Source organism: Aethalodelphis obliquidens, unplaced genomic scaffold (genome assembly GCF_003676395.1).
Source record: "Aethalodelphis obliquidens isolate GAN/ISIS:26980383/991018 unplaced genomic scaffold, ASM367639v1 scaffold12, whole genome shotgun sequence".
Lineage (NCBI taxonomy): Eukaryota > Metazoa > Chordata > Mammalia > Artiodactyla > Delphinidae > Aethalodelphis > Aethalodelphis obliquidens.
In genome coordinates, this window is record NW_020837956.1 from 3,553,580 (window position 1) to 3,565,646 (window position 12,067).

Consider the following 12,067-nt stretch of genomic DNA (forward strand, 5'->3'; position numbering starts at 1 on the left):
ATCCTTGTCTTGCCCATTTTCCTATATTTTCAATTCTTTGGTCTCTCTGTGCTTTGGTACAGATATTTCCTTCCAACCTACATTTCAGGCCACTACTTTTCTCTTCATCTATGTCTAATATGCTGTTTAACAATTTCATTGAGTTTGTAATTATGTTTATTGCATTTTCAATCTCAGAATTTATATTAGTTCCTTTTTAAATCTGTTGTGTCACTTTTTAGAGGGTCACGTCTTATGCCAATATTTTGTATCTTGTCTTTCGTCTTTTTGAAGATGATAGGTTGAATTGTTTTAAATTCCAGTATCTGAAGCCCTCGTGGGCCTATTTTCTATCTTTGATATTTCTACTATTTCTCATTTACATTTTCTTATCTGCATACACCTGGTTCTTTGATTCTGCGCCAGATATTGTATTTTTAAAAAATATTTATGGAATTCATTGGGTCCTAGAATGATGTTAATTTCCTTGTTAGGGAACTTTGCTTTGTTTCAGCCAAGTACCTGTGAGAACTACAATCAGGAATCCCCTTAATACAACTATAAGGCCTGAGAATTCCCGAATTACTGAGAGGATTCAAAACTCTGCAGTCAATGCAATAGCTGATTTACAAGTTAATCCTTTCACCTAGTGCAGCTCTTCAGAAGTTTTTCAGGGAAACTCCTAAAATCTAGCTCTGTTCTGCTGGCCCTTCTAAGCTGTCAAAAGAGCTATTCCACTTCCTAGATGTGTCTTTGATCAGCAAACGCCACTTGGGCAAAAGTGGACCCCAAATACTGGGATCTTCGAGATGCTGTTATAATAATTTCTCACGAACTTATTAGTTCCTCAAGGTCTTCCAGCAGATTAAAAAGCAAAAATTGGTCTATGTTTTATCCTCAGTGGGATTAGTCTGAACTACGTAGTCTACTAGTTCCAAAGACTGGAATCTAAACAATATTTTTGAAATTTATATAATGAGACTTAACTTTGAAGCGCCAAATAATAGATATTAAATACAAAAGTGAGGTGACGAAGACGCAGACTTTTCAAAATAGGTTTCGGAAAGCCAGTGAGACAGCTGGTCTAGAAGACAAAAAGGTACTGAGAGAAATGCAATGGAAGTGTAGATTTTCTCAAGCCCAGAGAAAGGATTTATAAGACTAGTCTGAGAGTTTGAGAAACAGTTCTAGAACACAGAAGAACAGTGCTGACTTAATCTGAAAGAATCCAAAGATGAGAGGCCGGCTAAGGCGTCACGCAGTAGCAGAGTAAAATGCTTTATCTGGGAGGTAACGACTCTCAGTGATGGTCAAATATGCAGGAATGCAGGGGACCAGATGGAAACTCTGGTAGGCATACAAGCTTAAGATCATTTGTAAAGTGATCCTGAATCCAAAGGTTGCTTCTGGGGACCATGAACTTCCAACGGAGGGTATATGTGGAGTGGACTGCCGGAAAACCAGAAGTTGGGAAGCATAAGGAACAGCAAGTCAAAGAGGTAATTCCCAAATGAAAGGAGCTGCAGTCTGAGGACCTAGCCAGGGAGCCTCTGAAGAACCCACAGATGTCGTAAGAAAGACACTTTATTTTTTATTTATTTATTTATTTTGCGGTACGCGGGCCTCTCACTGTCGTGGCCTCTCCCGTTAGCGGAGCACAGGCTCCGGATGCGCAGGCTCAGCGGCCATGGCTCACGGGCCCAGCCGCTCCGCGGCATGTGGGATCCTCCTGGACCGGGGCACGAACCCGTGTCCCCTGCATCGGCAGGCGGACTCTCAACCACTGTGCCACCAGGGAAGCCCAGAAAGACACTTTATATACGTCTTACAGGCATCAGGAAGGCAAAGCTGTCCTCTAATTATACTAGTCAAATAAGAACTGTTTGTTCCACTGCTTTTCTTATTTACATGCACTATAATCCCAAAAAGGAACAGCATCTAGCAGGTAGGAGAACAGGTGAGCAAGCAAAAAGAATGGATCTGATTGCATTCTGCTCCTCGAAGGCAGGAAGCCTCAGCTGCAGGTGAAGGGGAGAAATCTTTCCATTAAATGAAGATTAAAGTCTTGCTTAATATATCAGATTGGACATCCTGCTTTCTGTATTGAGTTTATATTTGTGGCTTAAGGAAACCATAGGGCTTTCTATCACCTAGAAGTCGCTGGAAAATTAATGGAGGTCTCTAAGGTGTCTGATCGGAGGGGGAGAAAGAAATTTTCAGTGAATTAATTTTAAAGCGTTGATGGGAGGTAAAAGTAAGTTGAGTTTTTGATGAGATCCCACTTTTCTGAGTAAGAAATAAATGACATCATAGTTTCAGGAAGATGACTCCGGAAGGGAAAAGTAATATAGGTTATACGGAGAAGAGGTCAAAGTCAGAAATGCTAAACAAAAGCCGCTGTTATGATAATCCTATGTGAGATGGTGAGAGAATGGACGCCTTTCAGGCTTGAGGGACCTGGAGGTAATAAACAGCACTTGTGTCAGCCCCAGAACACCTATGTGGGTGATACAAGTACTATCACTATTAATCTATTAATCAAAATTCTCTATATCTGTATCACCTCTGTGATTTATTTTCAGTGTTGTCTTCAACTAACTGTTAATTTTTCTGATCCTCACTTTCCTCACTTATAAAATGAGAAAAATAATACCCGAGATATGAACGTGATAAAATATACAATGATAGATAAACTCACAAGTTAAATGGAATTGAGTTCTCTAAAAGAATGAATGAATGAATGAATGGATGCCTGGCTCTAGTGTCCGATTAGGAGGGAAGAAGGGCTAAGCTCTGCATCTTGAAACCCAGTTCAGATGTTACATTAGAGCTGAAATTCCTCATGTAACCATTTCTGTGTGTGTGCTTTCCTTTAATAATCAAAGTCATGTTTCAATATTAAAGAGGTGGTTTTAATGCCTCAAGGACTAGTCTGGAGAATCCACCTAGATGAGCATAAACCTCTTGGGGTGAATGATCCTACTTGTTATTCAGATTAGTGTTTACCAGCCAACATCCAGTCAGAGTCCTGTGCTAAAGGCTGCTGGCAAATCTTCCCATGATGCCTGAGTTGAAGTGAATACCAAGGCGGTGTCAGCGGCTGGCTTTCATTAGGTACTCTGACTGAGTTGAATATTGAAACAAGGCTACCGGATAGAGTTATCCTGGATTCCTGCAGGAGGGGACCAGAGGTGCTGGAAGCAAAATGAGATGCAGGTGGGATAGCATAATAAGTTCTGTAATTTACAAGTGTTAATATGAAAAATCAGAACGTGAACCTCACTGGAAAGGATCTATAGGCTATTTATCTACTCAGAGTGACCTTGTAATCTATCAGTCATTAAAGTGATAGCAAAGAACGTGAATGCCACCCTGTGGCTATCAGCAGAAATTATACTTAATATAACACAATTTTACATAATTAGAGGATAATGGGAATGTGATTAAAAGAAATCATGCAGATGCCAGGAGAAAGAGGGATGGCCTGGATAAACAGTTATCACTGCTAATATATGATGCAGGGAAGCATTACCCCAAATATTAAGGAAATAAAGTCCCTAGTCTCTTTAAATAATGTAAGCAAAGAAATAAACTCTGATTATACGCACACAAAGCATTCGACAAAGACATAAATAGATTACTGGTAACGACAGAGACAAGAACAGAGAAGGAAAGGTATGTCTTTTGGCATCCTTGTCACTTAAGCATACTAAGATTATGAGAGCTTCACATATACACAAAGATGATAACTCCTACATGCTCACATGTCTCCTTATAAACAAATTTGCATATCCCAATTCACAGACCTTTTTTTTCTCCTGTGAGTTTTTTCTTCACCTGATTACTGAAAAATGATTGGTGATTTCATTCCCTTGTTTACCAGATTTTCACAGAGCCAGGTACTGTCCTAAGTCCTGGGGTTAGAGGTCCCTGCTCTCACTGAGCTTACATTCTATGTGGTTCAACAGACAACGACCAAATAAACAAATAAGCACACGTCAGGTGGTAAACAATTCAATAGAGAAAAATTAAACAATGCAAATGGAATGTTGAGTGCTGGACGGTGGAAGAGGGGTGGAGAAAGCGTCTTATACAAGACATTTGGAAGCCCGAAAAACGCAGTGAGGGAACAAGCCATGCACACATGGGGCAAGGAAACTTCCAGGCAAAAGGGATTACAAGTACAAAGGCTCTGAGGTCAAGTTTGCTTGGTGTGTTTGTGGAACAATGAAGAGGCCAGCATGGCACAAAACAAGTGAGAGGAGGAGTGTTTGGGGATGAGGAAAAAGACGTTATGGCAGTGGGAGGGCAGCTGGGCACACAGGCCTTTATGGACAATTTCAAGGATGCTGGCTTTTACTCAAAATTAGAGTTTACTGACATGCTCTGACTTATGCTTTAAAAGCATCAACCAAGCAAGTGTAGAAAAGGGACTATAGGGGCGAAAACAAAGTGGTTATTTCAAAAGTCCAAGAGATGATGATAGTGACTTGGTCCAAGGTAGCAGCAATGAACAAGGTAATGGTAGTCCTATTTTGGGCACATAATAAAGGTAGAATCAGCATCATTTACAACTGGATTCAATGTAGGGATGCAAAAAAGAGAAGAGTCAAAGGGTTTGGGCTGAGTAATCAGAAGAATGGAGTGGTCATTCACTGATTTGGAAAAGACTAAGAGAGTTTAGGTGAGTAAACTTGGGAGTTTCTCTTGGGAAATGATAAGCTTGGAGCATTCCTTAGCTATCTAAATAGAGGTGTTGGGTCGAGGAGTAGGGTTACCAAATTTAGCAAGTAAAATGCAGATGTCTGGTTAAATTTGAATTTCAGATACACAATGAATAATTTTAAATATAACCATGTCCCAAATGTTGTATTTACCTATGCTAAAAGATTATTCGTTGTATATCTGAAATGTAAATTTAACTGAGCATCCTGTATTTTACCTGGCAGTGCTAGTTTAAGAAGGCATTTGAGTTTCAAGTGTGGAGTTCAGGAAAGAGTTCTTGATGGGGATGCAAATTCAGGAATCATCATTACATAGATGGTACTTAAAAACTGAAGCTGCTTGAGATCACCTAGGGATGAGGAATGGATAGAAAAGAGACAAGACCTGAGAATATGCTTTGGGGCCGCATTTGTAAATCAATAGCACAGTGTGGTTATCAAGCTTCAAACCATCCCAGACTTCATTAGCTTTTGAATATGAGCCACAGAATTACTCACACCTGACGCTCTCAGAAGCAGACAGAGGCCAGTTCCAAAGTGCATTTCTCCCAACGTGTCTGGAATAACACTTCTCCACATGTTATCACTCTTATCACATGGTGAGCTTCTGTAAAAGACAGGGACAAATAAGCAAACTACTCAGTATCAAGATATAAAGGGAAGAAATCTCACGAGGTCCATCCTGGGTCACCACAGTAACATAGGTTCTGAAATTATTTAATTTATTTTCAAATTTCATCTCCAAGATGAGCAAAATCAGTGTAAGAGAAGAAATATTAGGCCACTGAAGGCCAGTGGAGTATTTAAGTTTTAACGTCAGTGTTTCAAACTTTAAGAGAAAGAGCATGAAGGTTTGTGTAGATCTCCGTTTTATTTCACTTAGAAATACTTCAGGTTTCTAAATGGAAGAACAAAGGGTCACTAGGAGATTCATGGGCAGTCAATTTGGAATAGATGCTAAGACTACTTGGCTACTTCACTCTCTTAGTGCCCTTATCTGCACTTATCTCATCCCTCTATGAGAAGTCATTTAAGTGGCTGGCCGGATTCTTCCATCTGTCCTTTTATAAGCTCATCAGAGTGATATAAGCTACAGGTCATAAACAAACCTGCCTTTGCTGTTGAACAAATCATAACTTCTCTTGTTTCTGCCCTTCCTAATTGTGTGATCTGGGGCTTGTTAATTAACCTCTTAATTTTAGATTTCTCCATCTGCAAATGAGAGCACTAACTACCTGACATGCAAGAATTTTGTAAGGATTAAGTGAGATAAGCATATTAATCTTTTAGTAGAGAATCTGCCATGTAAAAAGTGCTCAACAAATGTTTGATATCATTTGTATAACCGTTAATGCTATACAGGCAGTGTCTATGAGTGAAAACGGTGCAATGGTATTCAAAGCAACATCAACTGAGAAAATAATTTAAAATGTAGTGTTCACATCTTCCATATCTAATTGCCGCCCAAGCTCCTTGCTTTGTAAAATGTAGTGAGTTCCTACACTACATTAATGGAATGCAATGACTGACTGGGGTCAACTGCTGCTGCCCTGACTGAGGTTATAGCTGCCACTCGGGAACGAGCCCACGACTTCAGGAGTCCACTATTCTTGGCATGGTTCACTGACATATCTAGAAATATCTACCCCACTAGGCATTGTAATACTGTCCTCTAACATGAATTTTGAGAACAGATTTATAGAAAGAAATATAATTAATGAAAAAACCATATACTTTATAAACTTTAAATATGGAGATTACAAATCACAGTTAAAGAAATTACCAAATTCTGTTTTCATCGTGAGAATATAGATACTACTTGGAGTAAGTGGTAAAGTAGGATTTGGAGGCAAAGACTCTGTAATTCCCAGACTTTGGGCTTCCCTACTCTCTGGGCATAACTTCTAACAGTCAGAAGCTCATTCCCAAAACAAAGTGATTTCCTAGAGAAAAGGCTTTGGGACCCTCCCAGTACCCCTCCTCCCATGCTACCTGGCCCAGGCCACAACCTAATCCCCGCTTTCCCTATCTCTTCCTCTTCATTCGTAAGGATGGTCTGCACAATTTTCTGTTTTCCAGAGCACTGAAATGGCACGAACATGTCCACCTGCAAAACAGCGACGCAGTATTTCCTCACGACTGTATCATCTGTATCAAACTCCTGAGCTGTATCATCGGATGAATAATCACACTAGATTGCAGAAGAGGAAAGCTTTATTACTTCACAATATCTATTAATAAGAACCCATAAGGATATCATTTCTTTCTAGGGAAGCAGGATGGATATGGTTTGGTCCACATATTAAAAGGTAAACGTGTATGTAGAAACACAATCATTTGAGATACTAGACTAACCTATATGAAATTGCTGGTAATTGACCATTTTTCCCTACAAATACAGCCATCTCATACAGTTCAACCTAATAGAAACATTATTTTACTAAGTGCATATTGCCTTCAGAGGGAAAAAAAGTGCTGAATTATTGAATTAACATTTGTCATCACAAAAAGATACTGCAGGCAATCAGTGTGATTCTGAGGAAACCCAAACTTTTCCAAACACCTTTTCAATACTCAGAATGAAGAGACCTGAGAAAATATCATATGCCCATTTTGCAGGTGGAAAGGTTAAAGGTCCACTAAAGTTAAACTGGCCAACCGTAATGTAAAATGATCACCACCATGTTCCTCATCATTTAGTGTCCAATTTTTGGCACACACACAAAAAATATTTGAGAGAATGAGAAAACAGGAGGAAAACTGTTGCAGAGAAACAAAAGGGAAGGTACCTAAGAGTTTAGAGGACTTCTCTTGTTTAGAGAAGGGTGAGGGGGTGTTGATGCATTAAACACGAACACAGAAGTCAGTCATGGCAATCACTGACTAAAAGCAAGTTCTCACTTCCTTTAGAAGGCATCCAATTCATCTCAGTTCTTCTCTCACCAGATTCAAAATATGTGTTCCTAAGACACTGCTTCTCTATGGCTGTCACTTTTTCTCCCTTCAAAAGCTGTTCTTGCTGAGTAGATCTCAGCCCTGTTACATAGTTTTTTAAAAAAAATCCCGAAGACTGCTTTGAGGCAGGAAGAAAAGAAAATCAATGAGTCATCATGAAAAGAAGGACCGGGAGGCTCAGTTCAAAGGGACACTTTAAAGAGCCCTACTGTTTCTCACTCATGGGGATGGCCAAGATGTTCATGTACCACATGTGGGCCCCATCATATCATTTAAACTCATTCATACTGTGGGGCTTAAGGCAATATATTTCTATGAGATATTTCAGTTTTTAAAACATATTCCCAACTATTATCACATCAACCCTATGAGATAGGTAGGAAAAGCAATGCTATCCCTCTGAATAGAAAAGTAGAAATTTTTTGCTAATAAGGAAATCAAGGCTCATGTATTTGCTCAAGACCTCAGAAGTATTGCAAGAACTATGACTAGAATCTAGGCCTTCTGATTGTTCAGTTTCGGAAACAGCATACTCTGGATCTAGAGAGATCTGAGTGTCAGCTCTATAAACCAGTTTCCTCTGTAGTCATCTGAGTGGCAATTTTGTTAGCTATAAAATGTGAATAATAGTGTCTATTTCATGGGACCACGGGCTGTGCTCAAGGAATGTTGATTCTCTTTCCCTTGCCTGCCAAAGACAGAGGATGCTATGATGGGGAAAGTGAAGTAAAATGAGTGGATATTCAAAATGGTTAACCACGAAAAGCGGTAAAGGAAAAGAGTTTTCTGGGTCAAAGCTTGAAACTACAAGAATGTCTTTTAAAGTTGTGGTGCCTCCTAGACAGTGTTATCCAAATAGCTTCAATCTGAAACTGACATTCTTAAGGTTGTTCATTTTCTCTGTTAAACATGAATAATATGCTTTAACCTGGGGATTAAATATACTTTAAAACCTAATTAAAAATGGAGATTACAATGTACTTCCCTTTATCCAAAGGAAACAAAATACACAAGTTGCCCTAGAGGTTAATGCGAAAAAGAACTTGTTATCTTGATTATTTTACCTTTCTAAAACATTTCAATTCAAACCTAAATTGAATATTGGATTAGCCTGAATGAAGGGTGGTAATTTCTTGAAAAATATGTCATGGCCATCTCTGAATTATCCTTATTTACAGAGGGAACCAAAGAAACAAAGTCCCTAAAACAGCAGATTGCCTCAAAGTATTTTCTTGTCATAAAGATCAGAATACGTGTAATGCTGTATGATTTGAGGAAATACAAACTATTTCTTTATGAACATACATATCTTTGGGTTTGCTAAACACGGTAGACTATCAGTTTTGTGAAAATTAGTCCATCAGCTTAGCTAGTTGTCACCTCCACTCTAAGCAGGACAATGAGAGAATAGGACATGGGAATAATAAATTTTGATGTGGTAACACTGAATTCAGTGGGAACCTTCATTTCTCAGTGCTTCTGGACAGCATAAAAGTGCAAGGTAGAAGAAGAGAGACCACCAATACCAAGAGTTCTCCATTACCTTTTGCCTGGATATGACACACTATTGAAATTTATAGGCTATTAACCGCTATTTTTCAAACATTTATTTATTCTTTTTTATTCTAGAAATATTTGGAGCACTATTTGCCACGCACAGTGCAAAGACTTAGGGGAAAAAAGGCTGACTGATTCATGGCTACTGTTCTCAGACGGTTTAGAATGTAGTGATACATAAACTTGTTTTAAGATAAGTTTACATTCCCTGAAACACATATAGTGGAAGTGGCATTACGGAGTCACCAACTGAACATTAAAAACTAAATGTAAGCATGTCAAACTATAAGGCATTAGCTACACAGGTTATGGTGCACGCTGTAATGGAATGTGATGAAATGGTTTAAAAATAGAGTTCTTGAGTTCTATTTAAGAACCTAAGAAATTGCTCACAATATATTAAATGAAAAATCAGTTTTAAAATACTGCATCTGTTATACCTCAATACTTAATGGCTTAAAATAACAATATAGCACATCTTACAATCTTTTGGTTGGCTAAGGAGTCTTTCTGCTGGATTCTTCTGGGATCACTGATGCAGGAGTGCTAGGCAGTGCAGCTACAGGCTCACCAGGGGCCTGGCTTATCTGGGACATCTAGGATGCCTGGACTTACCTATCTATAGAGGCTTAGCTTCTACTTGGATTATGCTTTCTGATGTCCCATTGCCCAGTGAAAGTCACAGGGCTAATCCCAAAGTTAAGGCAGGAGGGGACTATATAAAGGCATATGTGTACACGGAGGAATGATTCATTGGGAGTCACAGTATATATAACCTACCGAAATAGTATGCACATTATAATCACATTCTAACACACATATCTCATATACACAGTCTGAAGGGGACATCCCAAAGTATTAATTTATCTTTATAAGCAACAGTGAGGTTATAAGAATTTTTTCTTTATTTTTTAATCTACATTTAAAAAATTTTCCTACAATGAGCATACATAGGATGCAGTATTTCTATTAAAGATTCAAAATTAGTGTAAATAAAATTATCTGTGGCTATTTTTCAACAAGATAAAATTGGTTGAACCGTTAACATAGCTGAAGGACACACATTGCAAAGCGAAAGCACCACTTCGAGACACTATCTTCCTTCTCTCCTTCATTCTTCTGGAAGGAAATCTGCCACACTGCCATTGCTATTTTTTCACAACTTTGCTAGATGTTACCCATCCCTTTAGTTTGGAAGTGTTGAAAATTACATGAGTCATGTGTTATTCATCAAAAATTACGGTAATATTAGCATGCTTTCAGACAGTGATTTAAATACACGCATACCTGTAGCCAAGTCGAGTTATACTCACGAGGGTCACCCCGGTTTTTGATAATGCCCCCACCTCTGAAGCCCTGCTAATGTGCTTTCTGTCTTCTGATTGTCCTTACCCCTTTGTAGTCTATCATTTCCTCAAGGGCCACTGTGTCCTGAAGCCTCACCTAACTTACCTAACTAGCTCAGCCCACACTGATATCTCCTCTTGCACGGTTAATTTGATCATCTGGTTATGTTCTGTTTTGCATTACCATTTAACGGCTTATCTTATGTTTGTACAGGCCCTCAATTAATGTTTGAAGTCTATGTGAAACTTTGATTATTTACGTGCCTTCAAATTTCAATTAGTTGAGCCTTTGGGTTTTCAAAGGTAAAGAGCGATTCCACCTTCTATCCTTCGCCTTGCAGCGGGAGAAAAAGGGGTACCGATTTCCTGCTTGTGAGCACTTGTCATTTCTCCTGAGCTGAGACACCACTTTTTGGTAAGGGAAGTTCCTTACAAGTGGAAAGTTCTGGTGTTTGAGCAGGTGTGCCCGCGTTTTGGAGATCTGTGAAGGGCATTTATCGAGAAGGCATTTTAGTAAATGAAGAAATATCTCTGTAGCTTTTACTCATGACAAATTGAACAAACTCATCTTGAAGACCCTCTTGCCTTCCCCACTACCCACTTCCTGAGTGTCTTTTCTGTCATCTGGAGATGAGAGAAGATGATTTGGGCAGAGAGAAGACTTACACGTTTATATTTCCTGGAGCCTGAGCGGAGGCAGATAGCTCTTGTTGCATCATGGAGATAAAAGGAAATGGGGTTATTTCAAAAGCAGTAAAAGTTTCCTTTATAGTCTCCTCGTTTTTACACCAGTTGTTTAAATCTGAGTATTTCCTAGCTTTCTGCAGTGATAAATGGGTTGAAAAAATGTTTATCTAATAAAGTCCATGCTCTTAAATAAAGCAAATTTGTTTTGGAAAGAGGGGCATCCTCACTTTCTTCCACTGGTATCCAAAGCAGGATTTTAGGAGCTTTTCTTTCCTTTTTCCTTTTCTCTTATTCCTCCCTCCCTTCCTTCTTCTCTGCCACTCCTTTGGGGTTCGTTGTCCACAGTTGTCCCCTGATGCTGCCACAGGAACATGGTGGGGATCTCAACATCCTGGTGGTGATGCTCAGTGGTCTCTCCTTCTTAGACATGATCCTCTTTCCATGAGATTTGTATAGAGAGAAGACTGCTTATCCAAGCTCAAAAGGAGTTTGCCAGGTTTCAAGAGTGTAGCCTGTCCCCAGTTGAGTTTCGAGGCAGACAAAGTTGTCTTCTGGGCTCCAGGCTCAGATGTCTGCTATGGTCCCTTTGTAATTCCCTAGCCAGCCTGTTCCACATTCTGCTTCCTTTCAGCACCAAAGAGGGTATTATTAGTGCAAATATAACATGCTAAGAAGTTGTGTCATGTCTTAAGTTATTTCAGACATTAGGAGAAAAGCAAGTTTGTCATCCATTCAGTGAAAGCACGGGAGAGGCTTCTTACCCACCTACATGCTAACTGTGGTCTGAGAGGAGTGTCTAATTGGAGAGTCTGAGAAAAT